Raw genomic sequence first — 24,688 nt, 5'->3', positions numbered from 1 at the left:
CGGTGTTGATGTTCCTAAGGCCCTTCCAGCACAAATACTGGGTTTGGTCAGTGAGTCTTGCTTCTCGCTCTGTGCTGGGAGCTCCCTCTTACATGGTCCTCCCCTGGGGCTCTGCTTGCTGCACCCTCAGGACTGAGGGCCCCTGAGAGGTTGCCGGGGAGGCCAGGGCAGAGGTTGGGCCTGCTGAGGGAGGCTGGCAGGGAAGCTGCCCTGGAGGCCAGAAGAGACTAGAATTTCCTAGGCCTGGGCAAAGCCCCACCACCTCCTCCCTGGGCAGGAAATGCCCTTCCTGCCTAACTGGTCTCAGCCTTAACTATTCATCTGGGCTGGTCTCTGAGCAGAATCTGTGGCCACCCTCAAATCAGGCAACTGGCACAGCCTCTGGGTATTGACTGATTCAAAGATTATAGTTGAGCAAACAGGAGCATGTTAATTTTTAATTTCACTTTGTTGATTGGCGGTCAGCCTTCCTCTTCGTCCCATAACCGATAATGACCCGGTCAGAGGAAACATGCAATCCTTGCCCTGCAATGAAAGTCCACTCGTCTGGTCTTCCTGACCCTAGCTGGGCTTTTTAAAGCAACTCCCATATTGATTCGGCCTCAGTCAGCAGAGAAATAAAGGACTTCTGAATTGGGCAACCCAGGATCAGTGAGAGACCCAGGCTGAGCAGCATGGTCCTCCAAGAATGAAAGAGGAATTCCTAGGGGAGCTCTTTGAGGTTTGGGCTTTGGGGTAGGGATGGGGCTTCTCTTCTAACAGAGGAGAGATTGTGACAGAGCAAGTATCTCTTTCCATGGCCTCCGGGTCACAAGTCACCACCTACCAGACAGCCTGCGGCGCGCACCGTGAGGGCGGAGAACGCCGGCGACGCTCACCTCATCCTCACAGGGACTCTGCCATTTGCCACATCCCCTGGTTCGCATCGACAGCGCTCCACGGCACGGAGAGGGGAACTGAGGATAACTGGCCCACCAAAAGTTACACAGTTCTTCAATACCGTACGGGGTCCAGTCACTTCATGTAGAACTCTGCCTCAGTTTCCTCTTCCTCTTTTCTTTCTGCTTTTTGGGGCCAAAGTGGTTTCAGTTTGAAAACCATGTTGAATTTAACATAGATCAAGAAAAGCCGCAGAAGCAATTTTTCCCATCTGTGATGCAGAAGTTTCTTCAATTTTATGCCATTATGGCCACCCTGTCACTAACAGATAACATTCTAACATTTCCCTGAGGCTGGTGGACAAAAAACAAAAAACAAAAAAACAGAGAAATAAAATATGTAGTCAGAAGCTGAGTAAAACTTGAATGTTAGAGACCCACTGAGCAAGGATTCATTCAACTGGCTTTTTAAAATAACTAACTCCAGAAAAAGATGGGTCAAAGACATGTGTGTGTATATATATCTCGCCAACTTCAACTTCATTCACAGATGTTGGCAAGTGACTAAAAAAAGAAGGGAAATTTTGTTCAAAGCTCAGAGATGAATGTACCAAATCATACAAGGCCCACTGAATTTGAGAACCAGAAGGAGACTAAGAGATGAGTTAGTAGAGTTAAGTCACGGCTTGTCACCTTTTTCTGAAGAGCTACTTCTGAGTTTCCTTAAATTTTATGAGCCTAGGAGACATAATCCTTGGTGTGGTTGGAGAGTGAAAGGTGGGGTTTACTGAGCTATCATCTGCCTGCTTGAAGTCCCACAAGTTTCCCCATCGCCTAGTGTTTCTGTAGAAGATCAGGCTCACAGGATCCTTCTCCACGCAGGTTTGCACGGTCATGCTTGTTTGGGAGATGCTGCCCATCACCAGCTACTCTTGGATATTTGTGATGCCCGCCCACATAATAAAGCCTGTTGCACTGAGAAGTCCCAGAATAAAGAAAACCTCATATACTTGGTTTAAGCCAAGCCTCCAGTCTTATCTCATGATTCTAACAGGTAGGATACAGCTGCAAGTGACAGAAATTCGGACTCAAAACTAGGATGAACAATAAGGAAGTTGACACTTCACAAAACAGACGTTGGGCAGGTAAACCGGCTTGGGAGATTTTTCCTCATGTTGTTCTATTCTGGCACTCTCCGTTACCGCTTCCTCGTGAGACCCATCGTGAGATGGCCGTTCCAGGCATCACACTCAGGCCTGAGACATGGGAGAGAAAGAGGAAAGACCATTTCTTCGTGAGAAGAAACTTCTCGGCAAGGACCCTGGCCGGAATCAGGTCCCGTAGCCACTCCTGAATCAGTCACTGGCAGAAGGCATGGCATTTCCTTCAGATCGATTCCTTTCAGGCTGGAGATCGGTCAGCTTCCCTGAAGCACGTAGCCGTATGGAGCAGAAATATATTGCTGAACAAAACTGGAGCTCTAGTAGGAAGGCTGAGGAGAAAGGGTAGGCAGCCGACAGTGTTCACTACAACCACAGACTCCTTTACACTTAACAACCTGTGTTGGTTAATTTGAAGTGTCAACTTGACTGGTCCACAGGGTCCCCAGAAATTTGGTGAAACATTATTCTGGGTGTGTCTGTGAGGGCGTTTCTAGATGAGATTAACCTCTGAATTGGGAGACTGAGTAAGGCAGATTGCCCCACCCGACGTGGGTAAACTCATCCAATTCATTGAAGACCTGAGTAGCATGAAAAGGCTGAGTAAAAGTGAACTCCTGCCCGACGGCCTGAGCTGTGACTCCGGTCTTTCCCAGACTTTGGACTCGTACTGAAACATCAACTCTTCTTGGGTCTTTCAGCCACTCTTCTGGTTCTCTAGCTAGCTGACCGCACGTCTCGGAACTTCTCAGCCTCCAATTCCTTTTTTTTTTTTTTTTTAAGATCTATTTTTTTTTTTTTATTCTTATGTTACCTCCAATTCCTTTTAATGAATATCTTTATTCAGATACACACACACACACATCTCCTGTTGGTTCTGTTTCTCTGGAGAATCTTAACTGATATACGCCTAATTTTTAAAAAAGATTTTATTTATTTGAGAGAGAGCAGGAGCAGGGGGCAGAGGGAGAGGGAAAACCAGGCTCCCCACTGAGCAGGGAGCTCCACACAGGGCTCGACTCGGGGCTGGACATGGGGCTGGATGCGGGGCTGAATCCCAGGACCCCGGGATCATGACCTGAGCCGAAGGCAGATGCTTAACTGACTGAGCTACCCAGGGACTCTTACTAATATACACCTATAATGTCCTCAGAACTTGGGCTCCTCCATACTTTGGGAAATGCTAGAAAGCTTTCCTAGAGAGAGTTCAAATTCTCTCATATAGCATTCTGAGCCCACCATTCTCCTCTTCCAGCAAACAAGGTGCTCTTTCAGACTCCTGTGCTTTTGTAGGTTCCATTCCCTCTGTTAGTAGCCCCTTTCCCATCCATCAAGTGCCCACTTAGTTCTCAAGCACTATTCCAACATCACATCCTTCAGTGAACCTCAACCTCCATCCTCACAGTCCATCCTCAGACTGGTTTAAGAGCAATCAGACTGAGTCTTGGCTCTGCTTCTTACTAACTATTGGAAACTTGGGCAAGTTGCTCAAACCCTGTGCCTCAATTCCCTTTCCAGAAAATGGGGGTCACGTAAGTACCTACCTCACAGGGTTGTTTTTAGAATTAGATAAGCCAATACCTGAAAGTGTTCTTAACCGTGCCTGACACACAGTAAGTGCTCATTAAATGTTAGGGTTCATTCTGGAATCCCTAACGATCGTTCTGGAACCACACTTCGTTCATCCCTCAATGAAAGCACACTCCACACAGTAATAAGTTATTTGCTTCCACATTTATCTTCCCAATTAAATCATGAACTCTTCAAAGACAGGAGCTCCTTGTTCTTCTTCTTTGAGACTTAGCACCATATGTGGTACTTGACTAATGCTCAACGAATTATCTTCATACCTAAGGAAACTCAAATTCCAACAAGGTGAAGTGAGCTGCACAGTAGTACCAGAACTTGGAATCTGGGTCTCCTAACTTCAGGAACTCTGCATGACACCTAGAGATTGCTTCCCACCATGTGACAACATTCCTGTTATTGAATTCAACAAACCTTTTTGAACATCTATTATGTGTCAGACACTCTGCTAGGGATCCATGATGAAGAAGACACAGTCTGTCCTCAAGGCATCAGATAGCCTTCCCCTGGACGCAAGCCTCCAGCTAGCATCCCTGCATCCAGCCTTCTGCCCCCGCTCCCACCTATCCCTCATGGTATCATCAGAATGACTTCCTGGATCTACATGCCATGACCTCCTAGGAACAATGTTCACACTCCGGGCCTTGTTTCCATTTCCACACCTTTGCTCATTTGGTGCCTCCCACCTAACAAACATCCTCTGCTTCTCAACCTGTAAATGGTGTGACCTACTTTATTAGCTTGGAATATATACATAGTCACTCTTTTTTTTTTTCCAATGAATCCCCTGGAGGTCTTATTAGACCTCCTATTAGAATTGTATTTCCCTCTCTATGTTCTCCTAAAATTTGTACAAGCATACCAGGGGCTTTTTAAGTACAAATAAAACACCAACTAGAAAATCTAATCTGGGGGTGCCTGGGTAGTGCGCAGTCAGTTAAGCCTCCGACTTTTGGTTTTGGTTCAGGTCATAATCTCAAGGTCATGAGATTGAGCCCCGCATTGGGCTCTGGGCTCAGCACAGAGTCTGCTTAAGATTCTCTCTCTCCCTCCCTCTGCCTCTTCTCTACCCCCCACTCAAATAAATAAATCTTTTTAAAAAGGAAAGGAAAGGAAAGGAAAGAAAGGGAAAGAAGAGGGGAGGGGAGAAGAGAAGAGAAGAGAAATGGGGAAAGAAGAGGAAAGGAGAGGAAAAAAGAAAAGAAAAGAAATCTGTTCACTTCTTGTTGCCTCATGCAGTTAAGGATTGCCCTGCACCATCTTGGGATACTTGTCTGCCCTGTGGTTATGCCCTGCTCCAGGTCCTAATCCAGGTTGCTGGTTATAGCTCTTAAAATCACAGCTATCTGCTGAGTCATGCCCTCAGGACTTTATTCCAGTGACTTCCACAGCCATCATTAAGCTGTGTAAAGCCCAAGTCACAAAGCCAGACTCCTCGTTTCCTTAGGGTAAGTCCCTCTCTGGAGTGATATTCTGCTAGTCAGTTCAAAGTCCTGACCATCCTGGTCCATGCCCATCAGATTCCTCTCACTTCCAAACTCTGCTCCTGTCCTTTCCCTTCTCAGAAGGGCCTTGTATGCAAATTGACCCAACCTTCTTCAGAGTGCTACAAACAAGAGGGAGAAGCCACTAAACAAGTCTCCAGTATACCTTTCTCCCAGGCCAATAGGTGTCTGCTTATATTTGCTTAACAAAGAGACACCATTTGTGACTCTTCAGGCCCTAAGCTGAACAGCTCTGTCCATCTTTTCAGAGGTATGCTTGTAGTTTCTCAGTTGTTTTTCTAGGTTGCTCTCTACCTCGTAATGTATTATACAACCATCTCATGTCTCATCCTTCAAAGCCCTGAGAAAGGGTAAAATATCTTTCTTCTAAAATTCTTATAGTGCTTATATATAGTCCATATCTTGATTTATTCATTTATTGAACAATTATTGACTGAGTACCAATGATGTACCAGGCCCAGGCACTGGTGTTGCAAAATTAAATGGGCCACAGCCTCTGCCTCCAGAACCTACTGAGCACGTGGATTCTATATTGGGCTGTGTTGGTCATTGTGATGGTTGCCAAAGCTGTAATACCAGAAGGCCTCCTCGCTCTGTTACAGTTAATCTGGTGGATTATAAGGTTGCAGCTTCGATAAGATTGCCGCCCAGCTTCTGCCTTCCCATGATCATGACTATTACCTCTTTCTACCCCCCAGCCCATCAGCACCTGCCCCATTTGAAAGGACTGTGAAAAAGGATCTCCTACCCTCCTACAGAAGTATTTGTAAGTGATAAGGCAGAAAGCATCTTAGCATTCGGTTGGGTTTCTGAAAAGCATACAACCTGGTAGATTCATCAAAAACTAATTCGACTCAAATGAATTCAATATATTTGAAAACAAATATACAAATGTTTATAGGGCAACTGTCATATGGCCTGATGAGTAGTCAGTTTCAATCAACTTTTTGGACCTTCTTTGTTTTAGTTGAGACTAACAATAATCCTAATGTACATAGAGTTGTTTTGTAAATATAAATTCTTCTTTGAGTGAAGGGGAAGGAAAAGGGAAAGGAAAAGGAAGGCCTCAGACTAAGTGCCTACCTGCCTACAAAAAAGATAACCATTTGAAGTTGAGGGAGATGATGGACATTGATAAAACCTTCCCCAGGCTCGGGGGCCCAGGTCGAGGAAACATTACAGGTTTCTGAGTGAGTGTGGAATCCAAGAGAAGGAACTAATAGCAGCTAGTGGCTGCAGAAGAGCGGGACTTGAGGTCCAGCCAGAAAGGAGGAGATTGCACTAAAAGCTGGGGCTGAGCAAACTCACTGAACAGCCCAGGCAATCATTGGAACGCATATAGCCAGGCCACACTGGACTCCGAGACTTTGGAGCCCACCTGTAAATTGCTTTCTTTTTTTTTTTCTTTCTAAAGATTTTATTTATCTGACAGAGGGAGACACAGCGAGAGAGGGAACACAAGCAGGGGGAGTGAGAGAGGAAGAAGCAGGCTTCCCGCAGAGCAGGGAGCCCGATGCAGGGCTCAATCCCAGGACCCTGAGATCATGATCTAGGACGAAGCTTAATGACTGAGCCACCCAGGCGCCCCAAGTAAATTGCTTTCTTACATATCACATATGCCCTGAAATTCCTAGCAGGGGAGTCAAATTTAGCTCTGGAAGGGTCATATGCTTCAGATGATTCACAAAACAAGTTTAAGGCAGAAGGAGGAACAAGGAATCAAGTTTTGGGTCCTAGGTCACAGGCAAGAGAAGGAAAAGGCTCCAGTTCCTTGGGGGGCTGGAAGTGACCAACAATAAAAAGGTAGCCTCCCATTTGAGGGTGTCATCCAGGAACTAACCACAAGCTAAGATAAGAATCATTCGTCTACAGGAAGGACCACAAGGCCTCCTAAAAGGCCTTGCTGGCAAAGAGAAGGTAGTCACACTGCACACTTGGCCCGGGTCCCAGCTGTAGTCTGTCTCTCCACTAAGTGGTAGGTCCCATAGATGCCCGTGCGATCCCCGATTGGATGGCATCAGTGGGCTGAGAGTTAGACCCCACTTGGGTGAACTTCAAGGCAATGCACGGTTCTGAAATCTTAGCTTGTTGTCAAGGCGATCCCCACCAGGAACATTTGGAGCAAGGATTGGCCAGGACAAGTCGATCCAGGGTTATGCCTCAAGCTTCCATAGAGCTCAGACAATAGGAAGGGGCCATTTTGCCCATGGACATCATCTGGGGTATAGAATAGGCCAGTTTTCTAAGGCATTCAAGGAATTAAAAAATTTTTTTTTCTTAGGGGGTGATTGGGAGATGTTTCTAAGGATAAGAGAACAGAGTATTAGGAGAAGGGAAAGGGTTAAGAAGTAGGAATTATTGAATATCTACCATGCACCAGCTGATTTATTTGCATTCTATCTCTTAATCCTGCAAAAAATTCCATAAAGGAAATGTGACCTCTCTGCATGTGGCAAATGAGAAAACAGATTCAGAGAGAGAGTGAGCTGCCCATGGATGCTAGGAAGTGGCTGGGTCAGGATGCAAAGCCAGTTCACATTTTTGGCAGAGCCTATGTTTTCCCAGTTAGACTGAAAATCTAATTCAATAACAACAAAATATTAAATGTGTATCATTTAATAAGGCATAGAGCTGGGCCCTGTGGGCATATACAAATATGAACAAGACACACTGTCTCTGCCTCACAGGCTACCAGGAGACACAAGAACTGTAATTACAAAGGCTGGAAACTGATAGCAGATAAAATCATCAATATTAATAGCTCCTCAACCTTACCTTGCGCACCCCCCCCTCAATCACTAGGTCTGACTAGACTGGCCATCTTGCCAGTCCGCACAAGACTAGCTTGTTCCTGCCTCAGAGTTTCTGTATTTGCCCTTCCCCCTACCTCTCCTGACCTTCCCCAGCTCAGTGTCCCTTTCTTAAGAGTCCTTACGCACCTCCCTTGCCCCCTATACACACACCTTCACTCTCTTTCCTCCCTCCTGGCTTTATTTTCTTCCTAACAAGGACAGGCTTTGAAGTCTTACTCTCTGGGCTCCAGTCCTAGCTTCACCACTTTCTAGCTGTATGATTCGGGGCAAATTTGGGCAAATTAGAAACTCCCCGAGCTTCCATTTCCTGTCTGTTGGTAGATAATAATTGTATGGAGTGCAGAGTGTTTTTGTGAGGACAAGAGAGAATAATTAATGAAAATACCTAGAGCAATGACTGGCATATAGAAACTGCTTAATATAGGACAGGTCTCGCTGTTATTAATTTGTTTGTTTCTTGTGTTTCTTTCCCACTAAAAGGTAAGCTCCAGGAAGGCAGGAATGTGGTCTGTGCACCATGACATTCTCAGGACCCAGCACGGAGTAGCCCCACAATAAATATTTACTGAATGAATAACTTTCTATGTACCAGGCATGGTTTATCCATGGTTATCACAATAACTCCATGAAGAAAGAACTATCATCATCCTCATTTTACAGATAAGAATCAGAAAGATTAAGTACATTTCCTAAGACCACATAGCCAAAACGTGGTGAGCCAGGATTCAGGCCACGAGGCTCCACCCTGCTATATACCACCTGGCTTGAAAGTCAGGGAGGCCACGGGAGTGCAGTCAATGAGGCAAAAGCAAAGGGCAGGAAGAGGAACAATTGGTTGTTTTGTGGCCTTCAATTTAGGTATCCAGGAAAAGCTGAGTGGGTCTGGACAGGGTTTCTGAGTGGGTCTGAAGGATGGGCAGCATTTCTGCATAGAGATTGAGGAGAGGGGCGCCTGGGTGGCTCAATCAGTTAAGTGTCTGCCTTCAGCTCAGGTCATGATCCCAGGGTCCTGGGAGGGAGCCCCGCATCAGGCTCCCTGCTCTGCAGGGAGCCTGCTTCTCCCTCTGCTGCTCCCCCTGTTTGTGCTGTCACGCTCTCTGTCAAATAAATAAATAAAATCTCTTAAAAAAAGAGAGAGAGATTGAGGAGAAAACATTTCTGGAAGAGAGAGAAGGAAGAAGTAGAGCACAGGCCTAAAAACAGGAAAGCTCTGAACCTGTTTAAGAAAACGCAAATTGTCTAGCATATGAATGCCCCGGGGTGTGACATATTGAGTCGCTGTTAATGCATTATTTATAAAGGGGTGACTGCTGAAGGAAATTATGCAATGCCAGCCTTTCTGTGTCCAGAGGTGGAGATGGTTAGTCACCTTGGAGCAGACTTTTGTCTTAATGGGAAAAATCACTTGAGTGACCCCTTGTCCGGGAAAGGGGAGGAATGGGGAATCTTTCCTGTGGTCTGGTCAAGGCTGCCCCCTCCCTGCACCTCTGTATGTAGATCCCCAGAGCAGTGGAGCCAGGAGAAGATGAGAAGCTATTTGCAAAGGAGCCCTTCTGGAAGGGAAGGGACCACAACCACACTTCTCTTCCCAGAGCAGAAGGGTAGAAGCAATTAGCCCTGACTGTGGCCCAGCTCACAGGAAAGGACACTAATGGCCCAGAAGGAACTTGCCCCAAGGTAAAAGCCCTAGACTGGGGTCCTGAGTTTAACACAAAGTTAAGGCAACTGGTGTGGCCCAGGGTGAGGACACAGGGCACAGGGTCCTTGGACCCCAATCACCCTGACCAGTATCATGCCTTGGAAGCACCCACTGAGCACATGAGAGAGCTGTAAACCACGATCCTGGGTCACAGCCATGCTGTGATCACTCACAGCTCTCTGCATCGTTAGACAAATGTCCGCAGACAGTGAGGGACGGAATGCCATAACCAAAATAGTGACACTATTGGAATGATAGAGCATTCCAGTACTCTGTCTAGATTTGGAAATAGTATTGATAGCCACTTGTGATTTTTGGCTAATTCTGAAGGAGATAAGCTCTGAACGCGGATATCAGTCTTTTTGCTCCTAAGAGAAGAGGAGCTATAGCAACAAACTGGGAAAAAAAAAGAGATTGAAATGTGACCATATTTGTATTTCAACCTGTTGATGTGGTTACAGTTTCCCAGAAATAAGCAAAGACATCTCTCAGCAACACCCTGCAGCAATAAGGCAGGTGACTGGTTAGTCAAGATATGGTAGGAAGAGGGAGGAGCCTGAGAGCCCAGGATAAGGAGCTACGTCAGGGTAGCAGTAAAGGGTGGTAAGGCAGGCTGCTGCCAGGGAAGACATACTATGGCCATGTCTACGGCTGCTCCGGCTATCAGCTAGTCCCCACCTTCCACTTCCAAGATTATAGAGATGTTTAGAACAGACTTAAACTGCCACACAAAGACTTAATTTTTTATGTAAGGCAGACTCTCCCAACACATAATCTAGAAAGGTTGTGAGATTGTATTCATGAAGATAAAACAATAATAATAGACTGATTCTCACTGGTCATCAGGAAAGCTTTTGGGTAGGGCAGTGGTTGTCAAACATTTTTAGTCACAGAAATCTTTATTAGAATAAAATCTCATACAGAATCTCAATGTTTAAACTAGAGAAATATGAGCAGTTTGGAGGGAACCCGTGGCAAAGATCCACTGAGCCATGGATACCAAGACCTTCCATGTATCCCCCTGCCCCTGCTCCAGTGGCCCTGGGAGGCCTGCTAGAAGTACCAGGGGCTTTGTAACATACAGTATAAAAAATGCTATGGTGGGAGATCTGGCAATACAGACCCTAAGTCATAGTCCCTCATTTCTCATGAATCTTTACTTGTAACACAGGTTCTTGAACCACAGCTCCTTCTAGAACAGAGAGGGTCCTGTCCTCAGCCAAGATCAGTGGCCCAACTAAAGTAATGGGTCACTAGTCTACTGTAGGCATTCCTTGGACAGTCAGCTGATGGTCAGTATTCCAAGGCACAGCCATTTCTTGGCATCAGTTCCCAGCCTACGCAACACCTGTCAGTGATGGGCAAACTGGAGTGGCACCACTCCCACACATTAACACCTGCAGACAAGCCCATCTTGAACCACCCCCAAAGCATCCTCAGAGAGGAGAGCCTCTTTAGAGTCCTGTTTTTCCAAGTGCCATGAGTGCCATCCCAAGGGTGACTGTGAAGAGCCAGACCCTACTCCTGGAATAATCAGAGATGAAGGTGACAGACACCAGCTTAGACCTCAGCGACAAGGCCCGGATGGAGGACTGGCAATCCCATGCTCACTATGGCTTGTTCACCATCAGATCTCACAAGCCCGGCACAGTACTTGGCACATGTAGATGCTCAGCAGATGCTTGCTGAATGCGCAAAAGAATCACTACATCAGGAGACAGGATTGGCTCTGGCTCTGTCGCTAATTAATGTGTGACTTAGGACAAGTCATTTCTCTTGTTTGGATACCATTCACCCAATTATAAAATTAGAAAGTTGGATCATGTAGGTTGTTCCTCAAAAAATGAAATATTGTTCACTAAAAAAAATGAACGTTTTAACTCCCTAGGAACCCATTCATTTTTGTTATTTGGGTATAATTTTGGATTCTGCATAAATTTAATTTGAAAAACAGTGGGGGAGAGCTTATTTTTTGGGTCGGGGGGACAGTTTATATTTAAATGGTTGCAAACTACTAAACCAAATGACTTATAGGATTCCATCAAGTGTTGATATTTTTTGCAACTTTATTTCCCAGACTATTCATAGCCTATTCCAAAGAGATGATGAGATCAAACTGAAAAAAGTGAATTCAATTTCCACTTGGGATTGTACACCTGAAACTAATATAACACTATGTTAACTATACTGAAATTAAAAAAAATTTTTTTAATTCTACTTGGTTCCATCTACAGGTAAAGTTGTGAAAGAGACTAAGGTAGGTTCCCATGTCCTCTATACATCTTCATCTGGACACCACCCACCCTTGTACACACTATTGTGCTGGGCCAATAAATAGCTGGAGCACAATCCTGGCATGTGCCTCCACACCAAATCTATTTTCCATTATATCCCCCTCAGAACCTATTATGTCAACTAATCTATTGGATTAACAGAGTCATGCTAATGCCTTAGGATCAACAGGTCTGGAAGGGACCTATCATCACCTGCTAAGTCACTTGGTAACCAAGGCCCAGAGCAGGAGAATGATTTACCCAAGGCCAGAATCAAACTCCAGGTTTCCCAGTTCTCAGACCAATAAGTAGCTCACACCCCTGACTATAAATGAAGATTGCCCGGAGGGCTTTGTAAAATGCTGTACTCAGTCTCCACCTCCAGAAAGTCAGAATTAGTCTAGAGTGGGGTCCAAGCATCACTGATTTTTTAAAAAGACTTTTTATCCAAATGTAACATATATACGTAAAATGAATAGATTATAAATGTAGATGTTAATGAATTTTCACAGACACCCATGAGCCCAGACCAAGAAACAGAAGATCTCCAGCACCTAAAGCTCCCACCAAAGATAACTGCTCTCCTGATTTCCAAAACATAGGTTGCTTTTGCCTGTTTTTGTATTTTATGTAAATGAAAACATAGAACGTCCTCTTTTATGTCTCACTTCTTTTGCTCAGAATTATGCTTTTAAGATTCATCCATATTGTTTGCTATGGTTATAGTTTATTCATTCCCATTGCAGAACAGTATTTCATTGTGTATATATACCACAATTTGTGATCCATTCTACTACTGATGGACATTTGGGTAGTTTCCAGTTTAAGTATATTATAAATCGTGTATGTTCTAGCCTGTATCTTTTAGTGAACATATGCAAGCATTTCTTTTGAGTGTATACTTAGGAATGGAATTGCTGGGTCATTTGGGTATACCTATGTTCAGCTTTAATAGACACTGTGAAACAATTACTTCAAGTGACTATAGCAATTTATATCTCCTACCTGAACTGTGTGAGAGTTTCAGTTATTCCACATCTTCACCCAAACTTGGTATCATCAGTTTTCTTGGGTTGTCATTCTGGGGTGTGTATGTGAGGATATTACATTGTTTTTAAGGTCCCCTAATGACTCTATGGACAGAAAAGGATCGGAACTTCTGCTTTGTCCCTACCCTCATGACCACTTGAGGCTTATGAAAATAATGCTCTTGCTTTTATTGTCTGACTCAGTGCTTCTACAATATCCTACAAGTCAACTCAAAGTGTTAGACCACTAAAATAAAAATGTTTAAGGAGGTTTTCCTAATTTATACAAAATATAAATTGGTGGATAAAAATTTTACTTAAAGTTCTCTGGGAAATTTTATATTTTTGGCACTCACTGTTGCTTTCCACTAGTGAATGCTAGTAGTCAACAAAATAAACAGGTAAGAAATGAAACAATAACCTCTTCCAGACCCTCACATGGAATTCTAGAATATGCAATTTGTTTCTATAAATGTTTTGTTGTTGTTGTAACCACAAGCATTTCCTGCTAAGCATACCCGTTTCTCTGTGCTAAAGAGGCCCTTAATGTCCTTCATTCTCCTCTCTGGGATTCCTTCTTCCTTATAGCTAGGAAAAGGCAGCCCTATGTACCACATGATCCTCTTCTGCCTACAACTGATTGTTTTGAGAGTAAACACCTGGCTCAAGTTGATCCAATGAGATCCTCTCTCTTTCAGCAATTAGGAATTAGGACTTAAAGGCTGAGTAAGTTATTTAGAGCCATACAGTTATGTGAAATTGGAACCAAAATTGGTACCAAATCACTTGAAAGCCACATAAAAGCGGATGTGACATTGGCATGAGCAGAGCTTAGGAGTATATACCTATAAGAGAGCTTGAGAGCAAAATTAAATATGGATTGCACAAAATAATTTCAGTCTCAGAAATCCAAATTATTTTAGTTATCTGGTACCATAGCAGGACAAGGGGAAATGAATGGCAACTACTTTTTGTCATTAAATCAGAAAGGCATAGAGCCTGAAATAGAGATCCAGATTCAGGAAAAAAATCTCTTAGCATGTTAAGAAGAGTAATCCTGAAGAAGTCCTCTTGAATAAGGGATGAGAAATGGAAATTAATGGTTCATATGCCATTGATACTAATTTAAGGTGCATTAAATATCATTGATTTTGGTATTTGATATCATTAAATATCATATATCATGATTTTGTCATTATTTGTTTGCTGCCTTTGTGGTCTTTTTTAATGCACGTAAGGTAATTCATAAGCTTTCATCAGATCACATAGTTATTATTCATTTAGTATAATTTTTCCCATACAGTTTTAAATCTTTTTAATATGAATTTTTCAATCACGTGGCTATTAGGTAGTGGATCTCTAAAGTTGGAGATGAACAAGTGAATTAACAGACAAGTTAGGAGGAAATCAGCAGTGCTCCATTTAACAGCTTATTACTTTATTTTTAATGAATGTGTCAGTTAGAATTGGCTAGGTTTTCCTATGGTAACAAAACTCCAAACTATTAATGGCTTAAACAGACAAAGATGTATTTCTTGTTCATACCACATTTGATGTATGTTGGCAAAAGAGCTCAACTTATCATAGCAACTCTTGTGACTCTGATGAACAAGGGCTCCATCTCAACATAGACTTCCACGAAGACTGTACTATAGGGAAGGGCATTAGAGGCATCATGCACTGACTTTAAAAGCTTCCATTCACATTTCTCTCACCAAACCATGTTATATGGCAATGCCTATGAAAGAAAATGCGGGAAGTGCAAGCTCACCATGTGCCGAGGAGAACCAAAATATGTGTGACTAGTCTTAATGACTAACGCAGTGTGTGTGATTACAAAGTTATTATGTGTGCTTTACCAGCTGGCTTTTCTGCTGGCAGAGTGGCTTCTCGTTTGTCTGATGGAATTAAGTAAGTCAATAATTTCTGATGTTCCACAGGTGCACTGACACCTGAGTTCATTTGAAAACTGCTGGCCCAACCCATGGTGGGAATTCCAGTTAGATGGGAAGGTATCACACCACACAGACAACCCTGTCCACCACAACTTAGGTCAGTCCTATTTCCAGACCATGGTGTACATGAAATATCATAAATCTGGGTCCTAGTTTGGGTTTTGGGAAGTGGAGAAAAATAAATGCGCCTCTCAGAGAGAAAAGAATCCAGCCAGGTTTTCTGAGTCCTGTTTGATTTACAGTAACACGGCACCACCACAGTGAGGGAGTGGGGGGGGTGGTGAAGACCATAGTGTTATGTCATGAACTGGCTTTAAGTCTCAGAGAGTCACCTTCCTTTCCTGTCAAGTGAAGAAGTTAAAAAAGAACAATTTTTAAGTACACAACCCTCTACAAAAATAAATAATATTCAGAATCCCAGTGTATAAAACAGATACAAAGTGATGCTAAAATGAGGGGTAAGGACCAGCCCCACATCCCATTATACCTCACAGGAAACATCAGTCCTTGAAACATGTTCACATAGAATCTTTAGAACTCCAGGGAACATGACTTAAATGCTATTATTTTGTAATCTCTGAGATGCTTCCCCGTGATCCTGTTACTCTAGTTTTAATGCCAGCACTTCCTGGTTCCAAGTCTAAAGAAACAGCGCTCTTCCGGTTGCGGCTGCGCACAGGAGACGAAGAAGGCGGCTTGGGTGGCCGCTCCCGGCGCAGCGGCCAGGATGTTGGTGACCAGGGTATTTAGCCTAACTGGCGAGCGAGCCATTTCCACCTCCGTGTGTATGCGAGCACATGGAAATGTGAAGAGTGAAGACAGTGCTCTGCCCAGTTATGTCGACCGGTGCGACTAGCGCTTGCCTGATGCGACCCACGTCAGGATTTTCTCTGCCAGCCGCAAGGCCTTGAAAGAAAAGGAGGAGGCCCCCTGGAGCAGCCTCTCCACTGCTGAAAAACGTTGATTTGTGCCGCATTAAGTTCAGCGAGAGCTTTGCTGACATGAACAGGAGCACGCACAAGTGCAAGACGGTGGTGGGCGCCGCCATGTTCTTCCGGGGTGTCCCGCTACGGTGCTGAGGGGGGGGAGAAGCACTGTGTGTACGGGCCTCTTCCCGCACACCTTTGAAGAGGAGTGGGTGGCCGGGCAGGGCCCAGAGGATGCTCGACAAGAAGGTCAGGCCGATCCAGGGCCTCTCAGCCAAGTGGGACCACGACAAGAACAAATAGAAGAAATAAGAACCCTCCCGCATCTGAGCCTCACCTTGTTCTGCCACCTCCGTGAGCTCAGCGTATTTACTGGAAACGGTTGTGTTGCAGTAGCAATGTTAATATGTGAGCAGTTTCTGTGGAAGAAAAAATAAACAGCCAGCATTCACAGTCCTCCTTCTCTGGCCCCGTGGTTGGCCCAGGCTGGACACAGCCCCTCACCCCTCCATGCAACCAAAAGGCCCTCCCTCGCCTACGCCCCATGCCTTGAAACCCGTTATTATTGCAATCCCAAAGCTCTGTGCCTAGGACTGCCAATAACGCTGACATCTTTTGCCTCTACTTGCAAGAGGGTAAGCCATGCCTGTGATTTTGAAATCTCACAAGCCAAAGCTCTTCTGTTTCTGTGCCCAGTCTCTGTTTCCTCTTCTCTCCTCATCAAGTGCAGCCTTTCCGTCATCCAGGTGTCATAAGGTTTGGTGAAAGGCAGTGGAAGGAGGCACTCATCCCATCCGAGAATTCGAGAAGTTGGTAATTCTCCAGGTAGTTAATGAGGACTCTGGGAGACACTGGGAACGCCTCTGGAATGTTAAACAAAGTGGCTTTTATTCTGGCTGTCTTGCCGCTGCTGCTTCCTCACAACAAAGGGACTTACTGTGCTCTTGATGGGTGTGTCTGAATATCACTGGGCCATCACAGCCCCAGGCCTTTCTTTGGCGTGTTGACTTGGTCTCCTGTCATAGTGTTTCTGATGGAAAAAGGACAAGACCTTTATTTTAAGACTCATAAATACCAGAAACTCCCTTACCAGTCACTGACATTTAAATGATACGCTATTTGTCAATCAGCCTGGTCTTTATCTAGGTCATTTGCTTTGTCTTTATCTGAGCCATTCTCTAGCTGCTTATGACTCAGAGTGGTCTGGACCCTAGACATCAGCTGGGAATTTGGTAGAAAAGCAGAACCTTAGGCCCTGTCTCAGACCACTGGATCAGAATTTGCCTTTTCAACAAGATCCCCAGGTCTTTGCTCTAGTCTATAAAACTGTAAAAGCTTGAGCGACATTGTCAATGGTGACAGCCCAGCTGTCTCGGAGAAGGACATTGTCACAAAAAGCAGTCATCCAGGAGTGGGGAGACCTGGCTTCCAGTCCTGACTTGGCCACTAACTCACTGAGTGGTCTTTGCCAAGTCACTTAACCGTTCTGGAATCTTGGATTGAGCTGAACTCCTGACTCTCCAAGTGCCTGCTCTGAGGACAGAAAACAGAAAGGTAAGCGCTCTCCTATATGCTGATGACATGGTTTTCTGGCCACTTAGACAATTGTCCCCAGTTGTCCCTCTAATTACTTTCAAAAAGAGCTTCAGAGCAGTTATCATAGTCACTTTGTTAAGTGTCCTTCAGAATTTGTTTTATCAAACACAGATCTCTCTGTGGCAACTCACTTCGTTCATTTACCTGGGGGTACTTTTTTGTAACCTCTTTGCACTTGAGCTCTCTCAGCTTCCAAAATGTGTACAGTCACATCTGCCCTATCATACAGGGCTGTATGAGGATCTGCTGAGAAAGCACCTTGGAAAGTATGAGGTGCTTCCACACCCACTGCAGACTGACAGGGCCTTTTGGGGAATGCCATTTGGTAATACGAATTTTTAAAACCTTGGAAATGTGCAAAGCCCTCCCAGCAAATCATCCGCTAGGCATAGACCCCAGGGAGAAAATTATGGATGAGTAAGAAGGCTGTTAATAACTATAGCATTGTTAATAATAGTGAAAAATTGTAAACAACTTAAATGCCCAACAACAGGGAATTGGTTAAATAATAAACCAAAAATAAATAGTAAATTATGGTACCCACATAATCGAATTCCATGGAAACAAACAGTGCTAAAAACAGGTATTGCAAGATGTGGAAAGCTGTTGATTTCTCACTGATTAATGAAAACATATGATTAGATTCCAGTTTGAAAATAAAGTGTATAGGGGCGCCTGGGTGGCTCAGTCAGTTAAGCGTCTGCCTTCGGCTCAGGTCATGATCCCGGGGTTCTGGGATCGAGCCCCACTTTGGGCTCCCTGCTCCGCGAGAAGCCTGCTTCTCCCTCTTCCACTCCCCCTACTTGTGTTCCCTCTCTCTCTGTGTCTCTCTCTGTCAAATAAATAAATAAAATCTTTAAAAAAAAAAAAAAAGGAAAAGAAAGTGTATAAATATGCACGGGTAAAAGACTGAAAGCATGCATGTTGTTTGTCAATACTGATACACTCTGATTATGGGCAGTTTTATGGTTCCTCATTTTGCTTATCTGCATTTTCCATAGTGCAAGTGCATTACAATTTTCAAAAGGAACAAGTTTTGTTTTGTTTTTTTGAAAGAAAGATATACCATTCCTAACAAAATAGAAGCACTGTTTTTATCATCATGGTATTCATCAGTGGAGAAAGCTCCCTCTGGCTGGGGGAGAGCAGACTTTAAATAATTACCCTGCCCCCCCCCCGCAGTGTCTGCAGGGGGTAAGGAGAGCTATCTTTTGCATTCAGGGACTCAGGGAGAGGGGGTCCTAGGGAGGAAATCATAACTTCTTCCCCGAGGACTGAAATGGAAACTCACAGCCCTGCAAACAAAAAGGCAGAAGTAGGTGGCTTGCTTCCTGAAAGGCTGTCAAAACACCACTTCAAAGCTAGGCTGGGGGCATGCAGATGGCAGTTCTCCTGTCTCTTTGACTAAAAGCAGCAAGGACAATTCACCTGCCAGATGGTCCTTCTGAAACCCAAAGGAAGGTGATTTGTTTCAACAGGGTAGAGGAATTTGATTCTGTGATCTTCCCTCTTCATTCATTGAAAGGTAGGTTTGTCTTCTTTATTTTAAATACCTCGGTCTAGGGGTGCCTGGGTGGCTCAGTTGGTTCAGTGTCTGACTTCGGCTCAAGTCATGATCTCAGGGTCTTGTGATCAAGCCCCAGGGTGGGGCCCTGCATCTGGCCCTGGGTGGGCTTCCCACACCAGCATAGGACTCTGCGCTCAGTAGGGAGAGCCCTCTGCCCCTCCCCCACTCGTGTTTTTTCTCTCTCTCTCTCAAATAAATAGAATCTTAAAAAAAATAAACACTTCCATCTAGAACAGAACTAACAGTGATGCAAAGCCTGCTTTGTCTTTTCTTTTGCAAACAGTAGTGATGGTGACGGTGATGGTAATTAGTGGTAATACTGGTAGTGATAATAGAGGAAGTAGCAGTAGTAATAATATGTGCCAGCTATTTGCCCATAAGAATTTTATTTAAATCTTCATAAAAACCCTTTGAGGTCGGGAGTATTATGAAGGAGGAAACCAAAGCTTGGGGAAAGTAACTGGCCCAGAGTCACAGAGTAGGAGCTGGAAGCTGGATTCTAATTAGGTTTGTGAACTCTACTATAACACACTAGAAAATTAAGATACTACCAGTCCCAGTTATATTTACCAAAAGCTTGATGACTATAGGCTAATTCAGCCCTTGTTTTACCCCCCATACATGGCCTGAAGTTGGTTCTAGAATTGTCTACAGGAGTCAGATTACATTCAACAAACTCAAGGTGCCTTTTTTTTAATTCAGTCTCTTCTTATGTCAACAGTTTTGAGACTCTTAAAATACTTTCCTCTCCACTTTACTAAAGAACCACTTCACATTCTAGGAGATAGTTCTCTTCCGCCTGGATAATGTACCAGCCAGCATTCCCTGATTTGGCTATCACTAGTGGGAGGCTTTCCCTGGTCTCTCCCCTGCTAGAACACTGTTTGCTGATGAGCAGAATTTAATATAAGACGTGCACTCTGGCCCTACCCAAGAGTATTTAGTTAGAAAAAGATGAAAAGAAATTTTATTTCTCAGCTTTTATAGAGTGATTTGGTGTCTTATTTTTGCCAGTGATGAAACTGAACTGAAGGACATTATATAGCAGAGGGACATTTCTGCAGTCGCCTAGGTATCATGAACCCATCTGCCTGTCTAGGGAACCCCTAGCCTTCTCCTAAGCCAGAAATGCGGGGACTGTGTGGGTATCAGGAAAGAGGTGTCTCCCAAAGGCACTGGTGAGTCCATGGAAGCATATTAGACAGAGTCCCTGAACTTACAGATTAGAGAGAAGCAGGAAATGCATCAGGAATGTTTTCAGCTGCAAGTAACAGAAAACCAACAAGGAGGACCTTTTTAAAAAGTAGAGTTATTTTTCTCCATAACAAAAAGTCTGTGGGTGGATAATCCATAGTTGTTTCAGCAGCTCAACAATATCATCAAATTCTCTGTATGTTTCCTGTTTTCTGCCCCAAATCTTCAGCATGGTGGCTTTTTAATTTTGTCTGTCACATGTCTCAAAGTGGCAGCCAGAGCTCCAGATATTGTATCTATGTTTAAGGCAAAAGAGAGTATTGCTAGCCATGGCTGATGATTTCATTCAAAATGCAAAGTCTTTCCAAGAAGTTCCTCAACTGATTTTTTACTTAGATTCCATTGCTCAAAATGGTTAAATGAACCAGCCCTCACTGTAAGGGAGGCTGGAAATGTAAGTATCTGGTGAATGGAATTACAGTGAATGACTTTGACTAATCAGATTCAACCTCTGAAACTAGGCCATTGCCATCCTAAACAAAACCGGGGTAATCAGAAGAGCTAAACAAAATCATGGTATTGTGGGGAGAAGGGAGGAATGGCAGATAGCTGGCTAAAACTGCCTGTCACAATGAGTAAGATTCAAACCAGTATGAAGAGACCCCGTTGGAGTTTAATGTCTAGTGCTATGAACACTTGGCTATCCCAGCTACACGTCAGGCTGAAGACATACCTTGTGATTCCAGGCATGCCTCACTTAGGAGGGAATGTAGAGCCAGTGCCAGAGGCAGCAGCAGCTGCTCTGGACTCAGTGGTGACAATGTTGTATGTTAGTGTTCTTACGTGAACAATTGTTGATACGTCCTGAGATTATAATCTGTCTGGTCATTTGGAATCTAGAGGTCTCTTTGCTCCCTCTACCACTGCTAACTTCTTGGAATTAGATACTTATAAACTTTTCTTTGTTTTTTTTGGGAGGGTGGTTGGGGTGGGCACAGAGGGAGAGAGAATCTTAAGCAGGCTCCAAGCCCAACTCGAAGCCTAAGGTGGGGTTCTATCTCCATGAGACAACCCTGAGATCATGACCTGAGCTGAAATCGAGTTGGCCACTTAAACGACTGAGCCACCCAGGCACCCCTAAACTTTTCTTTGGACTGTGGATCTCTAAGAAGTGCCCCTTCCTTACTTAGGCTCTTGCTTTCTGCAAAGAAAGAAAAATATGCCTAAATGCCCACCAAACTGAGAATGGCTAAAGAAAGTATGAAATACCATTTGGCAATTAAAGAGATTGATGTAATTCTGCATGTGCTAACAGGGAAAGAGCTCTAAGGTGTTTGTTAAATGATAAAAAGCAAATTGCACGGGGTGCCTGGGTGGTTCAGATGGTTAAGCGTCTGCCTTCGGCTCAGGTCATGATCCCAGGGTCCTGGGATCGAGCCCCACATCGGGCTCCTGGCTCAGCAGGAAGCCCGCTTCTCCCTCTCCCTCTGCCTCTCCCCCTGCTCATGCTCTCTCTCTCTCTGTATCTCTGTCTCAAATGAATAAAAAAAAAAAAATTGCAAGACAACACATAGAGCATAATACCATGTATGTCTAGAATAAGCTTTGTGGTGGTTGTAAAATATGTCCATAAATTCTGTTACAACTGCTTTCGATCCCTCTCCCCTGGAGTGTGGGCTATATGTAGTGATTCACTTCTAATAAATAGAATGAAGCAGAAGTAGTAGTATGCAGTTTCAGAACAAAGTTATAAAAATGCTGTGATTTCCTCCTCACTCACTCTCTCTTAGATTGCTCACTCTGGTGGAAGTTAGCTGCTATGTCGCAAGGACACTTAAGCAGTGTGTGGCAGTATCCATGTGGCAAGAAATTAAGCCTCCTGCTGACAGCCATATGAGTGAGCCGTCTTGGAATAAGGTTCTACACATCCAGTCAAGTCTTCAGATGGTTGCAGCCCCTGCCAACATCCAACCATATGAGAGACCCTGAGTTAGAACCACCCAGCTAAGCTGCTCCTGAGTTCCTGACCCACAGATAATAAATGCTTGCTACGTAAGCCACTAAATTTTGGTGTGAGTTGTTATGCAACAATGGATAACTAATATGACCTCCTTATTTGCATATGTAGTAAGACTCAAGCTCTTACTCTGCATTAGTCACTGTTTTATAAGTACCAACATTTAATCTTCACAACAACCCTATGAAGTAGAGACCAATATTATCCTTATTTTACAGAGGAAGAAACCAAGGCACAGAGAAGCAAAGTAATTTGCCCAGGGACATATAGCTATTGGAACCCAAACAATCTTAGAGTGATTACTTGTAACCTCTTATACTATACTATATTTTGTGTGTGTGTGTGTGTGCGCGTGCACGCACGCATGCATGCGCGTTGCAGGTGTTTTGGTGTGATTTGTGTACATAGAAAAAGTATGGAAGATACATATCAAATTGTTGATCACAGCTACTTCTGGGGACAGAGATAGAATTAGAAAGAGATAAGGGAAGGGACACCTGGGTGGCTTAGCAGGTCAAGATCCCAGGGCCCTGGGATCGAGTCCCACATCGGGCTTCTTGCTCAGCAAGGAGTCTGCTTCTCCCTCTGCCTGCCTCCGTCTCTCTCTCTCTGATAAAGAAATAAAATCTTAAAAAATAAAAATTTTTTTAAATAAAAAGAAATAGATAAGGGAAAAGGGAAATTTTCATTTTTTCCTCAACCAACTTCTGTATTTAAAGGTTTTTACAACAGGAATATATTAATGTAATATTTGCATAATTAAAAATTTAACTGAGCTGGCTAATAGATGTACACTATTCAAAGAAATGAAGTGTTAGGGAAAGAATGGGCACATCTGACCAAATACAAGTCATTAGCCATGGATTTGCTTAGGAGTGAATCAGATTGGCACGTGTGGTGGATTTGTGGGGGGGGAGGGAGCACTCCCCCGCTTTTCCCCTCCAGCCTTGGGCTTCCTCCCTTTCCTACCATCCATGAGACAGGTAGAAGATGTGCTCCCTCCCTGATCCAAAGAATTCTTACACGAATACCCAGGAGTCCTGCCACTTGCTCCACAGCTGCTCACACGCTTGACACGTGGTGTCCTATCGGGAGACCACAAGTAGGACATTTGGCCAGGACACAGGGAATCTATTTTTAGTCTGGACCATGGACTGGTTCAGGAATAGATGCTGAGAGGAGAGTGGCTGCGGTTCCTCCCTTGTGATTGGGAAGGATCATGCGGCTGGGTGTGCTCCCTGACACTCCTGTCACTGTGGGGAAGATATATTTAGGATCTGACCTGTGACAGAACTGTTACTAGAACCTCACTGCCTTGGTAATTCCAGGGCACTGATTACAACCTAATCCTGTCTATTTTTACATGCTCACTTTGTGGAGTGATGATAAGAGTTATCTTTCTGATGCAAGACAGAATCAGACGGGCCTGCCCCGGTGGCCTATTGCAGTCTGCATGGGGTGATGGATGGCCTTGAGCTTCTGATATGTGAGAAGTCACACCACTGCCCACTCTCCTCCCAGAGGGCGACAATGTGGCAGGAGGTTCACCCAGCTTGTAGGAACACGGATGTCACCTATGAGTGCCAGACACCTTATTAATATGTCCATGAAGAAGGCTTTTTCCTCACCCCTAAAGGAAAAGAAACCAGGCCTCATAACAAACTTTTGCGCCAAGTGTGTCCATTTCGTGAGCAGCAACCACTGTGACCTTATTAATCAATCCCAGTAATCTTTCTCACTGAGCCCTCAAAATTGTCCCTGGGAGACCACCTCTGGAAGCCTCTACCAACCAGTATTATTCCTCCCTATGATGAAAACTACGAGCCATCCTTTGCTGGAGGTACTGAGAAAAACAGTAGAGGAAACTTGACTAGGAAAGATGATGAGGTTATACTGAGTTCTGAGGGTGGTGGTAAGGTGAAGGAGCCTGGGTGCATTACTATGGCAAGGAGGAATCAATGAGGGCTGAATACTGGGATTTGGACATTAATAAGAGTTGGTGGAGACCTTGGGTATAAGACAGTATAAGGACTGCATCTTTTATCATATGACCCCAGGTATATTCCTTCCTTAGTCTGGTCCTCACATGTCCTAACTATAAAATGAGTGAGTTGGACAAGAAGCTTTTATGATGACTTCTAGCTTGGACATCCTATAATACATATAATATAATACATCCTGTAATCCTATAATAAATAAATATTATTTATGGAATTCAGTTAACTGCATTGGCCGTTAGTTTTCTCTTCAGGGTTGCATGGAAGGGACTGCTGGTAACTTCCCAGTATCCTTTCCCCTTTCTTCATTAGTAAAAGAACTCCAGTTTTTAACCAAACAATTTCACTTAGCTAAAAGATTTAATTTCCTATATTCCCAGCAAGATAACTATGTTCTATCTAATGAGATATAAGTGGAAGTGTTATGTAGAGTTTTGGGGAACTCTCCTTTAAGAGGAAGAGTCTGGTGTGATGGAGACAGTCTCTGCCTTAG

The 24,688-nt window shown here is 44.0% G+C and overlaps 1 long non-coding RNA gene across 1 annotated transcript; it reads left to right on the top strand.

Moving 5' to 3' along the window:
* The first annotated feature begins 18,650 nt into the window (after window positions 1-18,650).
* LOC145722028 (uncharacterized) lies at window positions 18,651-22,246 on the top strand. Its single transcript, XR_014146065.1, has 2 exons — window positions 18,651-18,945; window positions 21,972-22,246. It is a non-coding gene; the product is annotated as an uncharacterized LOC145722028 (long non-coding RNA).
* The last annotated feature ends 2,442 nt before the right edge of the window (window positions 22,247-24,688 follow it).

The sequence above is a fragment of the Leptonychotes weddellii genome, chromosome 6 (assembly GCF_054177405.1).
Source record: "Leptonychotes weddellii isolate Sample4059 chromosome 6, ASM5417740v2, whole genome shotgun sequence".
Classification (NCBI taxonomy): Eukaryota; Metazoa; Chordata; class Mammalia; order Carnivora; family Phocidae; genus Leptonychotes; species Leptonychotes weddellii.
Note: the sequence above shows the minus strand (reverse complement) of the source record. Positions and strands in the feature narration are given on the sequence as shown.